Below are 10,529 nucleotides of genomic sequence, written 5' to 3'. Positions count from 1 at the left end.
CATCACTTCCTCCTCTGAGAGCTGAGTGTTGAACAGAGCTGGAAGCTCCACCAGACTGACCAGACGTCCATCAAGCTCCACGTCTCTCCTCACACACTCTGAGCTCAGCTCTGATCTGCTCTTGCTCTGGTTCAGGATCAGGTTTGATATGAAGGATTTTAATTCTCTGTTACTCCCACACACAACCAGATTCAGCTTCACACCCTCTGGATCTGGACAAAGAAATAAACTAGTTATAAAATAATACTGCATTCACATCATGTCAGAATAACTGCAGTCTGGCTACAAAAAGTTTTTTCAAAGTCTGATACTTGCCATAGAGGCTGTTAGTGAATACTGCAGAGTGCCAAAATTTGTTTCAAGCCCTTTGCCTTTTTTGTCATTTATAATTTACTTTAATTAAATTTTCTTCTTGAAATAGGTATTGTCATGATCCGGTCACTGCACATCCATTTATTCACCACACAGACTTTCACACGACACCGTACACCCTGGACTTCATTTCGCATAAACCCCTGCCTAGGAACTCAGTATTGAACCACACCTGTTTCCTTTCAGTGACTGCTTACCTAGAGGGGAGTTTAATGGCAGTCTAAGGGACATCATGGAATATGCTATTTTGTTGTGTGGCTCTTCGTTCATTGTGGGTGAGGCAGAGGACATTGTTGAAACCCCAAATAATTTTGATCCGCAGATGGCAGCAGAGCTTGAACCACTAGTGCCACTGCACAAGATGGCCGCCAACCCAGAGCCACTGCACAAGATGGCCGCCAACCCAGAGCCACTGCACAAGATGGCCGCCAACCCAGAGCCACTGCACAAGATGGCCGCCAACCCAGAGCCACTGCACAAGATGGCAGCCACAGTTAAACTTCATGAGTCAAGTCAAGCCACAGATGATATTTGTGAACAAAGTCATCCACAAATCATACCACAACAGATCATCCAGAGCCTCGTCACGTCTCATCTGAACTTCCAGAGCTCGTCACATCTCAGCTGAACTTCCAGAGCCTTGTCACGTCTCAACTGAACTTCACATCCAGTATCCATCCATGAGCTCTCGTCGTGTCCTGTCATGGCTACGGAGGCCGTCTGTGAACTCATTGCCCATCCTGTTACGGCCATGGAGGCCACTCAAGAACTCACTGCTTGTCCTGTCATGGTCACAGAGGCCATCCACCAACTCACTGTCTGTCCTGTCATGGACATGGAGGCCGTCTATAAACTCTCGTCCTACCCTGTCACGGCTATAGAGACCATCTGTGAACTCTCTGCCTGCCCTGTCACGGCTATGGAGGCCATTTGGGAACTCTCTTACCATCTCATCACGGCCACAGAGGCCGCCATTAACCTGTTTATGTTCTCTGTTCTAGTCCTACCTGACCAGACTTGGTCTCCTGTGCCATCGATTACACTGTGGTGGTCCTCTGCTACGCCCAGGTGGGCTTCTGTCTCATCTGCTCAGCTGTGGTGGTCTTCTGCCCTGCCCTGGTGGGCTTCTGGCCCATCTGCTCGGCTGTGGTGGTCCTCTGCTCCACCCTGGTTGGCTTCTGTCCCATCTGCTCGACTGTGGTGGTCCTCTGCTCCGCCCTGGTGGGCTTCTGTCTTGTCTGCTCGGATGTGGTAGTCTTCTGCTCCGCCCTGGTGGACTTCTGTCCCATCTGCTCAACTGTGGTGGTCCTCTGCTCCATCCTGGTGAGCTTCTGTCTCATCTGCTCAACTATGGGGGTCCTCTGCTCCGCCCTGGTGGGATTCTGTCCCGTCTGCTTGACTGTAGTGGTCCTCTGCTCCACTCTGGTGGGCTTCAGCTCCACCTGCTCTGCCCTGGTGGGCTCCAGCTCTGCCCAGTGGGCTCCTGTTCTCCATGTTAAGCCCAGGAAGGGCTCCTGTTCCCCATGCTTAGCCAGGTAGGGCTCCTTTTCCCCATGTTAGGGGGAATCTGCTGCCTGCCCTGACCTCTTCTTGTTTCTGTTTTTGGATATCCCTTTACATACCTGACGCTGTCCTTTGATCATTGCCTGTTTGACTATTCTGATAATAAACCACTGCATATGGATCTGAACGTCTCTGACTCCACGCTACAGGTATCTTATATATAAAAGGGTATTATTCATGTGTTGTAGACCAAGTATAGATGTTCTGTACTTTAAATGATCTGTAAGTGTATTACTGTTTTCACACAAAGATTCTTTATGCAGAGAAATAAATGAATGCACTCAACCAGTATCTTGATCTTCTGCTCTTTGATTTCATTCTCTCTCACTCTGTTTCTTCTCTAGTTCTGTAAAATATATTAGACTACAATACAATATTTTATCAACTGAAGGCTTCAATTAAATACTTTCTACTGATAATTGTATGATCATTTACACACTTCAAAAGTGGAATTGTGATTTTACCATCAAACTCCAAAATAAGGAAAAAAGAAAAAACATGAATCAACCCTAAAAGCATACTTTGCTTTTCAGTGTCTTTAATACTATAAATTTTTTTTACATTTTTGTTAGAAGTTTTTCAAACAAAACAAACCAGATCAGTAAAAAAGAAACAGTAGTTCAAGACACACAGTAGTGCTCCTTGTTTTCTCTGTCATTCTCTGTCTCTAATACTGCACAGTAACTATAACAGGGCAAAACAGAACTTCATGATCATTATCTTACAGGTTTTACCCAGAAAGAGACTTTGACAAACCTGTTTTTGTGATCTCTTTGAAATCAGAATTATTCTTCTTTTTCTCATCTCCTCTGACTGAAGCTCCAGATCTGCTCTGATCTCCATTGATTGATGATCCTCCATCCTCATACATGTCACAGATGAGAAATTCTATACTTTCTTTCTTGAGTATCTCCTCTGTCCTTCTGAACATCTCAGATCGCCATCCTGTGCTTACTGTAGAAAACTTCAGATGTCCTCCTCCACACCCTTTTATTATATCATGAACAGAGTTATTCCTAGATGTGAATATGAATCCACGTCTCTCTTCATCAGTAGTCAGCACTATAGTGTGTTTCATGGCCTGATAACTGAAGAGGTTCAGCACAGTGTTCACTCTGTGTCTGTTGTTCTCACTGAAGTCTTTATACTGCAGTACGAGTACAAACACATGAGGTCCTGGAGCAGACAGAGACACACACTCTCTCACTCTTTTTGTGATCTGATGCTTTGAAAGATGTGGCTGGAGCAGGTGAGTGTTGATGACTGTGATGTGTCTCTCCTCCACCTCTCTGCTGAATTTCATACTGTGCTGTTGTAAAAAGAATGTAGCTCCTCTGTTAAACGCTTCTGCACCCAGTATAGTGTTTGCCACTCGTCTGTTTTCTGATCCATTCTTTCCTATCAGCACCATCCTCAGATCACTCACTGAAAAGGAGCACAGACACACTGCAATAAAACAGCACTGAACAATTTCAAATTAAAAATCCAACTGAATTAGCAGATTTAACACAGGACACAATAGTAATGTTAAAATTTCATATAAACCTTTCAGAAGCTTTAGGAAAATCTGAAAGATTGACATTTGTTTTATACTGAAGAGTTATCATCAATAATTTTACTGATTTACTACTGGGATGAATATTACTTTTATTAATTGTATACACTTTGTACACCAATAATAATAGAACATAAGCTACATAGAGTCCCATGATTCACTAAAACTGATTCAGTGCGGTAACCAGTACAGTTAGCTCTCTGTGGGCCTCTGTCATTTCTCTGTAACCACTTTTAAAATCAGTTTAGGGCTCTCAATATGCTAGTCCTCAGTTAACAGACTGATCTCACAGGAAATCACCAACAGGAGGAGGATTTTTCATTTTTTGCTCTGCTCTAATTATTCTGTATCAGAAGAACTGTATGGTGTCTGACAGCACTGGTGTGACATAAATAAGCTCAAATTACATCTCAAGTATGATGGAGTGGAATATTTTTCAATGAATGACAACTTATGTCAATCTGTTCCTCACACAAATTTACTGAATGGGTTCAGAAGACTTGGAATTCAGGCCCAGATCTTTCATAGTTCTTTTATGGTGGCCTTCGTCATTTTGAATGAGAATGAGGGTGAAATTCAGTGTCAACTTTGATTTTATGAAAAAGTACTATATGAATAATTACCATATGTTGCTTCAGAATCAAAGTCATTTAATGTTTTATTTTTATACTGTTTTATTTGTATTACTTTATTTTATTTTAATTTGGGTAGAAAAAGTAACTTAACATGATCTAACATTCTCAAGATAAAATATTCTTAAACTATTTCAAAATATATATTCTGAAATTGGATTTGGCTTTACGGTAGCAAAAAAGTTCAGAGTTAAATTATAACAATTTAAATGATAAAAAAGCATTTACAAAAACAGAGTACAGAGGTTGGTCTTTCTAAACATGAAAATATGTAGCTGATTTTATAGCTAAGGAAGGTGTAATTATTTCTCCTGAAAAGGTATTTTTATATTTGGGGGTCTTTCTCATCAATCAGTTTGGAAACCCCTGATCTACAGTGTGTACAGACATTTAAACACAAGTGACTTTATCAATAAAACAGTTTCAGGAAAGCCGCACGTATGCGAGTAATTCACATTCACAGTTTTTAACATTATAAATTAAAAATTAAATCTCAATATTCTTCTACTATCCATTATTTTCGTTTTTGGGTGACCTATACTCTGACTGTTACAACACAATACATATTAATGTTAAACACATCATAACATCACTGCCAGTGATTTAATGTACTTACTGTTAGGACGATGAAAGTCTGGACTGTGTCTACCTGCTGCAAGAGAGAGAAGAAAAATCACACACACACACACACACACACACACACACATGGACCGAAAGAACAGATGGTTCATCCATTAGCTATACATTTATTAAAAGCAGATGTGCACTATAAAACTGTGACTGTCAGAACATCTAAAGTGTCAGAATTACACTTTAACACATACTATGGATCTATAGCCTCGATACAATTATTGATAAACAGACCAGAAATCAACAATGATAAGTGTAAAGAATCGAGGATTAATTAAAACAAAAATCTCACGCATAAGTTTAGTTACTTCCTGGTGTTCAGTGACACGATTAAACAAACGAAAATGCATGGTGAAATATAATTTAATAATAAGTTAACAACGGTCTACTCTTGTTTAATATTTAATAAATAGTCCATAACAGTGGCGTAGCCAGGGGAGGGGCCATGGGGGCACTGGCCCCTCCTGAAAACTGATTGGCCCCCCAGTGTGCCCCCACATTTCTACTTGTCTGTCACTCACAAATTCAAATTATAATCTTTCAGTTTAGTAAATAACTCATGATTGAGTCGCGATGCTTCTCAACGAGGACTAAGAATAGCGAGCTGCTGTTTTCCAAAAAAAAAGCACCTATTTTAAATAGCTTATGTTTTTCGATTAGCGAGTTGTTGCAGTGCAAGAAGTGTCTGGTACTAACGTTAACGTCTTTCGGTGTTAGACAGACCAGGTTCGATGACGATGTTATCTCCTAGAGCAGACCAAGATGCTAATCATTATATTTACTATGCTCCTCTGATGCTGAATTTAAAAGGGGTTTACTGCGTTACGATTTCGGCCGAACGAGCCGATATAGGCAACAACGCAATTTAAAGCAATGGTTTAAAAAAAAAAAAAACTATAATAGCAATTCTAATAAAGTCATTATTGAATCATGCAGTCGATTAGCGACTTTTTTCACTCAAGTGAGGTGACGAAACAAATCGTGTAATGTTTATCTAACGCTCCACACTTGAGACTTTTTTTTTTTTAGTCTATATGGGTGAGACACATGCAGAGGTGGGTAGTAACATTTACTTCGTTACATTTACTTGAGTAATTTTTCGGGGTAACTAATACTTTTCGGAGTATATTTAAAAATGGGTACTTTATACTCTTACTTGAGTAAATGTTTTGGGAAAAATCTGTACTGTTCGTTACTGTGAGCGACGCTCCTCTCGTTACTTTATCTTAATGTAATAAATGTTATAAATGCTTCAGTTTATTCCAAACGCGCCGTCTACTTTTCTCTGGGCAATGAGCGATGCCCATTCGCTAATGATTCATTATTTTGAGTCAATTCTGTTCAAAGGCTTGATCAAACCAATTGGCAAACGAGTGAATTGGTTCATGAATCAGTTTGAATGAGTCGTTCAGTTCCCTGCCGCACGCGCTGAGCATCTGAAGCGGTTCACTCAGAGTTATAACGTTTATCATCAGCAGCGTTGAAAACGTGGCTATGGAACTGCACTGAATTGAAAGCAAATCTGCAAAGCCTACCCAGATAGCATACATATCCGGGCCTCATCTGGGCCAACTATGGCACATCTGGCTCAGTTCTGGCACCGGCAGAGGTTATATGGGCCATCTCTGGCCCACACACATCAAGCCGGTTTTAGTTTGAGTTGTGGCATGCTGTTTATGGGCCAGATCTGGCCCGTGTGCAACAAACCTGCTTTAGTTTGAGTCGTGGCTTGCTGTGTGTGGGCCAGATCTGGCCCGTGTGTGACAAACCGGCTTTAATTTGAGTCGTGGCTTGCTGTGTGTGGGCCAGATCTGGCCCGTGTGTGACAAACCGGCTTTAATTTGAGTCGTGGCTTGCTGTGTGTGGGCCAGATCTGGCCCGTGTGTGACAAACCGGCTTTAATTTGAGTCGTGGCTTGCTGTGTGTGGGCCAGATCTGGCCCGTGTGTGACAAACCGGCTTTAATTTGAGTCGTGGCTTGCTGTGTGTGGGCCAGATCTGGTCCGTGTGTGACAAACCGGCTTTAGGTTGAGTTCTGGCTTGTTGTATGTGGGCCAGATATGGCCTATACCAGGTGACCTTATGTGCCATTTTCTGAAGACACGTCCTGGCAGATCACCTTACTTTACCAGTCAGTGGTTCTAAAACTATTTTGAGTACTGGACGCCCATAATATTTTAGGACACGTAATATAAATACATACACACATTTATTTGACCTACACGGACCTGTTATGAAGCTGCAATGTTATTCAATTTTTTTACATTTTTGTACCATGTCCTCTGGTGTGACGCCATGTCCTTTGAACTTTTTCGGAACCACTACAAATGTTTTATGCTTTGTTGTGCATTAATATGACACCCCTAAATTATATATTTTTTTTTTTATTAAAAAGTGCATGTTAAGATACATAATCCTAGAAAATTTTGCAAATGTGTCTTGCTTGCCACTAATGACAGGTTAGCTTGGAACAGCAAGGTCATTAATTGACAGAAAAGGCTGAAACGTCCTTTGGTGTGATAAAAAAAAAGTCCTCCATTGTGACACCTGTACTGTCACACCACAGGACAAAGTTTCTTTAAAAATCATTTTAAATAATTAAATAATATTTGTTTAACTCCTTTTATATACTTTTAAATGCAATAATTACATTCATTAAATTAAGCTCTAGTCATCAAAAAAAATAATAATTATGAATCTTTAGAATATATGAAAATTTCACTTTTTAATAAACAAAAAATGAACTTTTTTCATGATATTCACATTTCTTCAAGATGCGCCTTACACACACACACACACACACACACACTTTTGTGAATGACATTAATTGAATGACATTTTGAATTATGTAGTGATCTAATTCTATACACCAAGAAATTGTATGTGAATGTGTGAGACTTATGGTCATGGTTATAGGGAAATAACAAGAAGAACAAAGTGCAGTAAACGGTAAAACTGTTTGCACTACAAACCAGTACGTTCATAATTAAGACAATACATTAAAAATAACATGGTAAGATACAGCAGTTTGCAACAGTAAACAGCAAAACAAGCTTGTACAGCTGATATAGCTGGAATGACACCGAAAGCCAGACACATTAAATTTACAAATGGCCGCGCCCCCTCTTACAGAAAAAAATAAGGGGCATATGTTTATTCATAAGTTTATTTATGTAACGTAAGTATGTGACTTTTAATTCGTGACGTGCTTTCATGGGCGTGCGCGCGGACCGGATAGAGTTGCCATGGAAACGGAGCTTAACACTGCAGATGTCACGAGGAAACACCCCGTTTCTCGCTGATTTCACTGTTTTCAGGTGAGTTAAGTCCATAAAATCACACAAATATTACTTGTAACTGTTGTTGACACTTCTCTTACTTGTATTTGACTCGCTTCTGTTGTTTATCTACTTTATAGGAATGGTTTAATGTCTTCGAAAAAGTCCGTTAGCATTTCTACCGTTTTCAGACGACGTATCGTCAGGTATGATAACTCTTTTGTGCTCTTATTTATGAAAGTTTGGGCTTTTAATCAAATCTTCATCTGTAGATGATAGCTTTTGACTGTTTTGTTGGTAATCTTTCAATGGATGATTGGAAATTGCTTAATTTATTTAACCTTAACATTTACACTTTACTGTTTATCGATGACGTCACGTTATCAAGGAGCGCGAAAATTGGCAGAAAACTAAAGTTGTTTTGATCTTTTATGGTAAACAGAAAACTGTTCTGCGATTTCAAGAGTGACAAAATAATCCTTCTACAACAGAAGGGAGTGTCCAAGATTTCAATATTTCTGAAGGGAGCTGCTGACAGAGATGTAGGAAGCGCTGAAAAGGTTAGGTAACCTAATATGCATTTTTTTCACAACATATATCGCAATGAATCTGTTATTTTATTTATTTATTTTTTCATCTCACCTGCTCTAGCTTGTTTCCATCTAATAAACCTGGAACTGCAGACTAAATATCGTCGGCTCTGTGTCAAATTGCTTGTTTTGTTCCTAGATTCTTCAGTGCTGATGGCCTGCTGCATCCAGCAGAGTCGAAGTGAACCTACTGTAAGACAACATCTCCAAGACGCTATTGACCACAAGACTAGTACAGTAAGTCAAACCTCAAATATACAGTACACCAGTGTTCAAAAGCTTGAAGTTGATACAATTTGTAATAATTATCTTCTGCTCACCTCTGTAGTAATTATTTGATTAAAATATGTAAAAAGAGTAATATTGTGAAATATTATTACAATTTAAAATAGCTGTTTTCTATGTGAATACATTATAAACTAATTTATTCCTGTGATGTGCAGCTGTATTTTCAGCATCATTTCTCCAGTCTTCAGTGTCACATGGATCCCTCAGAAATGCTGATTTGCTGCTCAAGAAACTTATTATCAGCGTTGAAACAGTTGTGCTGCTTCATTTTTCTTTGTGGAAACCGTGATGCATTTTATTTTTCAGGATTCACAGATGAATACAAAGTTCAAAAGACCTGCATTTATTTATGCATTTTTGCAGACGCTTTTATCCAAAGTGTCTTACAGTGCATTCAGGCTATAAATTTTTACATATCATGTGTTCCCGGGGAATCAAACCCCCAACCTTGCGCTTGCTTGCTAGCACAGTGCTCTACCAGTTGAGCTACAGGAACACTATTTGAAACAGATGATTTTGAACAATTTGATGCATGTAACACTAACATTCACATGTTTGGAGTCTATGTAACAATGAATCCAACAAAAAAAAAAAAATCAGCACGTCTGTATTTTAACATTGATCATAATCAGAAATGTTTCTTGAGCAGTAAATCATCATATTAGAATGATTTCTGAAGATGTATCACTGAAGACTGGAGTAATGTACTCCATTGATGAAATAGTAAAAAGTGCACATTGCCTGAAATGATATGAACAGCAGCTATGCTAATCTTTCTCCCTTTGCCTTCCTGTTTCTGCAAATGTCCATCCCAAGGTTATTAGAAACTGCACAGCACAGGACTTGCAGGACTTGTGAGGACTTCAGATGATACCAGTACTCAAAAGACCTTAGATGATGGCAACTATAGATGGACATACAAACTACCGCCACTGCAAAAAAGGTAATGTTAATTTGAAAGAGCTGTGTCACAGTATCAAGGGCTCCCTTATCAGTTCTGCTTTCAGTACTGGAGAGTAAAAGATACATATTTTTTGTTTGATGTTTTTATTAGTACATATACGTTATCTTGCACATTTTATCTCCCCAACAGATTCTAATTTGAAAGAAGTTTATAATGCATGTTCGCTACTCCCAATTCAGAAGACTGAATCAGCCTGTGTATCTGAATGTTTCTCATACTCACTCCTCTCTGCCGCGTCTGAATTTAGCTGTCAGTTATAAACGTCAAAATTAAAAGAAATAAACATTTGAAATATATCAGTCTATGTGTAATGAATAAATATAATATACAAGTTTCACTTTTTTAATGGAATTAGAGAAATAAATCAACTTTTTGATGATATTCTAATTATATGACCAGCACCTGTATATCATTGCTCTTTTGTTGATTTTGATTGCTTCCATTGTCCTCATTTGTAAGTTGCTTTGGATAAAAGTGTCTGCTAAATGTAAATGTAATGTTAATGTGTATTTAACTATATTTATAAATATTTATCTGTATTTTTTATTTTGTAATAATGTAAATGTATTTGTTTTATATATATATACACACATGCAGTTGTATTCATGTATGTATATTAATTTGTCTAATTTTTATATTTTAATAAAGCAGTTTAAAC

At 38.7% G+C, this 10,529-nt stretch overlaps 1 long non-coding RNA gene across 2 annotated transcripts; it reads left to right on the top strand.

Moving 5' to 3' along the window:
• The first annotated feature begins 7,997 nt into the window (after positions 1–7,997).
• LOC127987793 (uncharacterized) lies at positions 7,998–10,529 on the top strand. 2 transcript variants are annotated; one of them, XR_008161401.1, is made up of 6 exons: positions 7,998–8,068; positions 8,170–8,235; positions 8,472–8,589; positions 8,759–8,856; positions 9,724–9,850; positions 10,001–10,529. It is a non-coding gene; the product is annotated as an uncharacterized LOC127987793 (long non-coding RNA). The 2 variants fall into 2 exon arrangements; XR_008161400.1 differs by having other exon boundaries at positions 8,026–8,068; positions 8,521–8,589.

The sequence above is a fragment of the Carassius gibelio genome, chromosome B22 (assembly GCF_023724105.1).
Source record: "Carassius gibelio isolate Cgi1373 ecotype wild population from Czech Republic chromosome B22, carGib1.2-hapl.c, whole genome shotgun sequence".
Lineage (NCBI taxonomy): Eukaryota > Metazoa > Chordata > Actinopteri > Cypriniformes > Cyprinidae > Carassius > Carassius gibelio.
The sequence above is the reverse complement of the archived record's forward strand: the minus strand, read 5'-3'. Positions and strand labels throughout refer to the sequence as shown.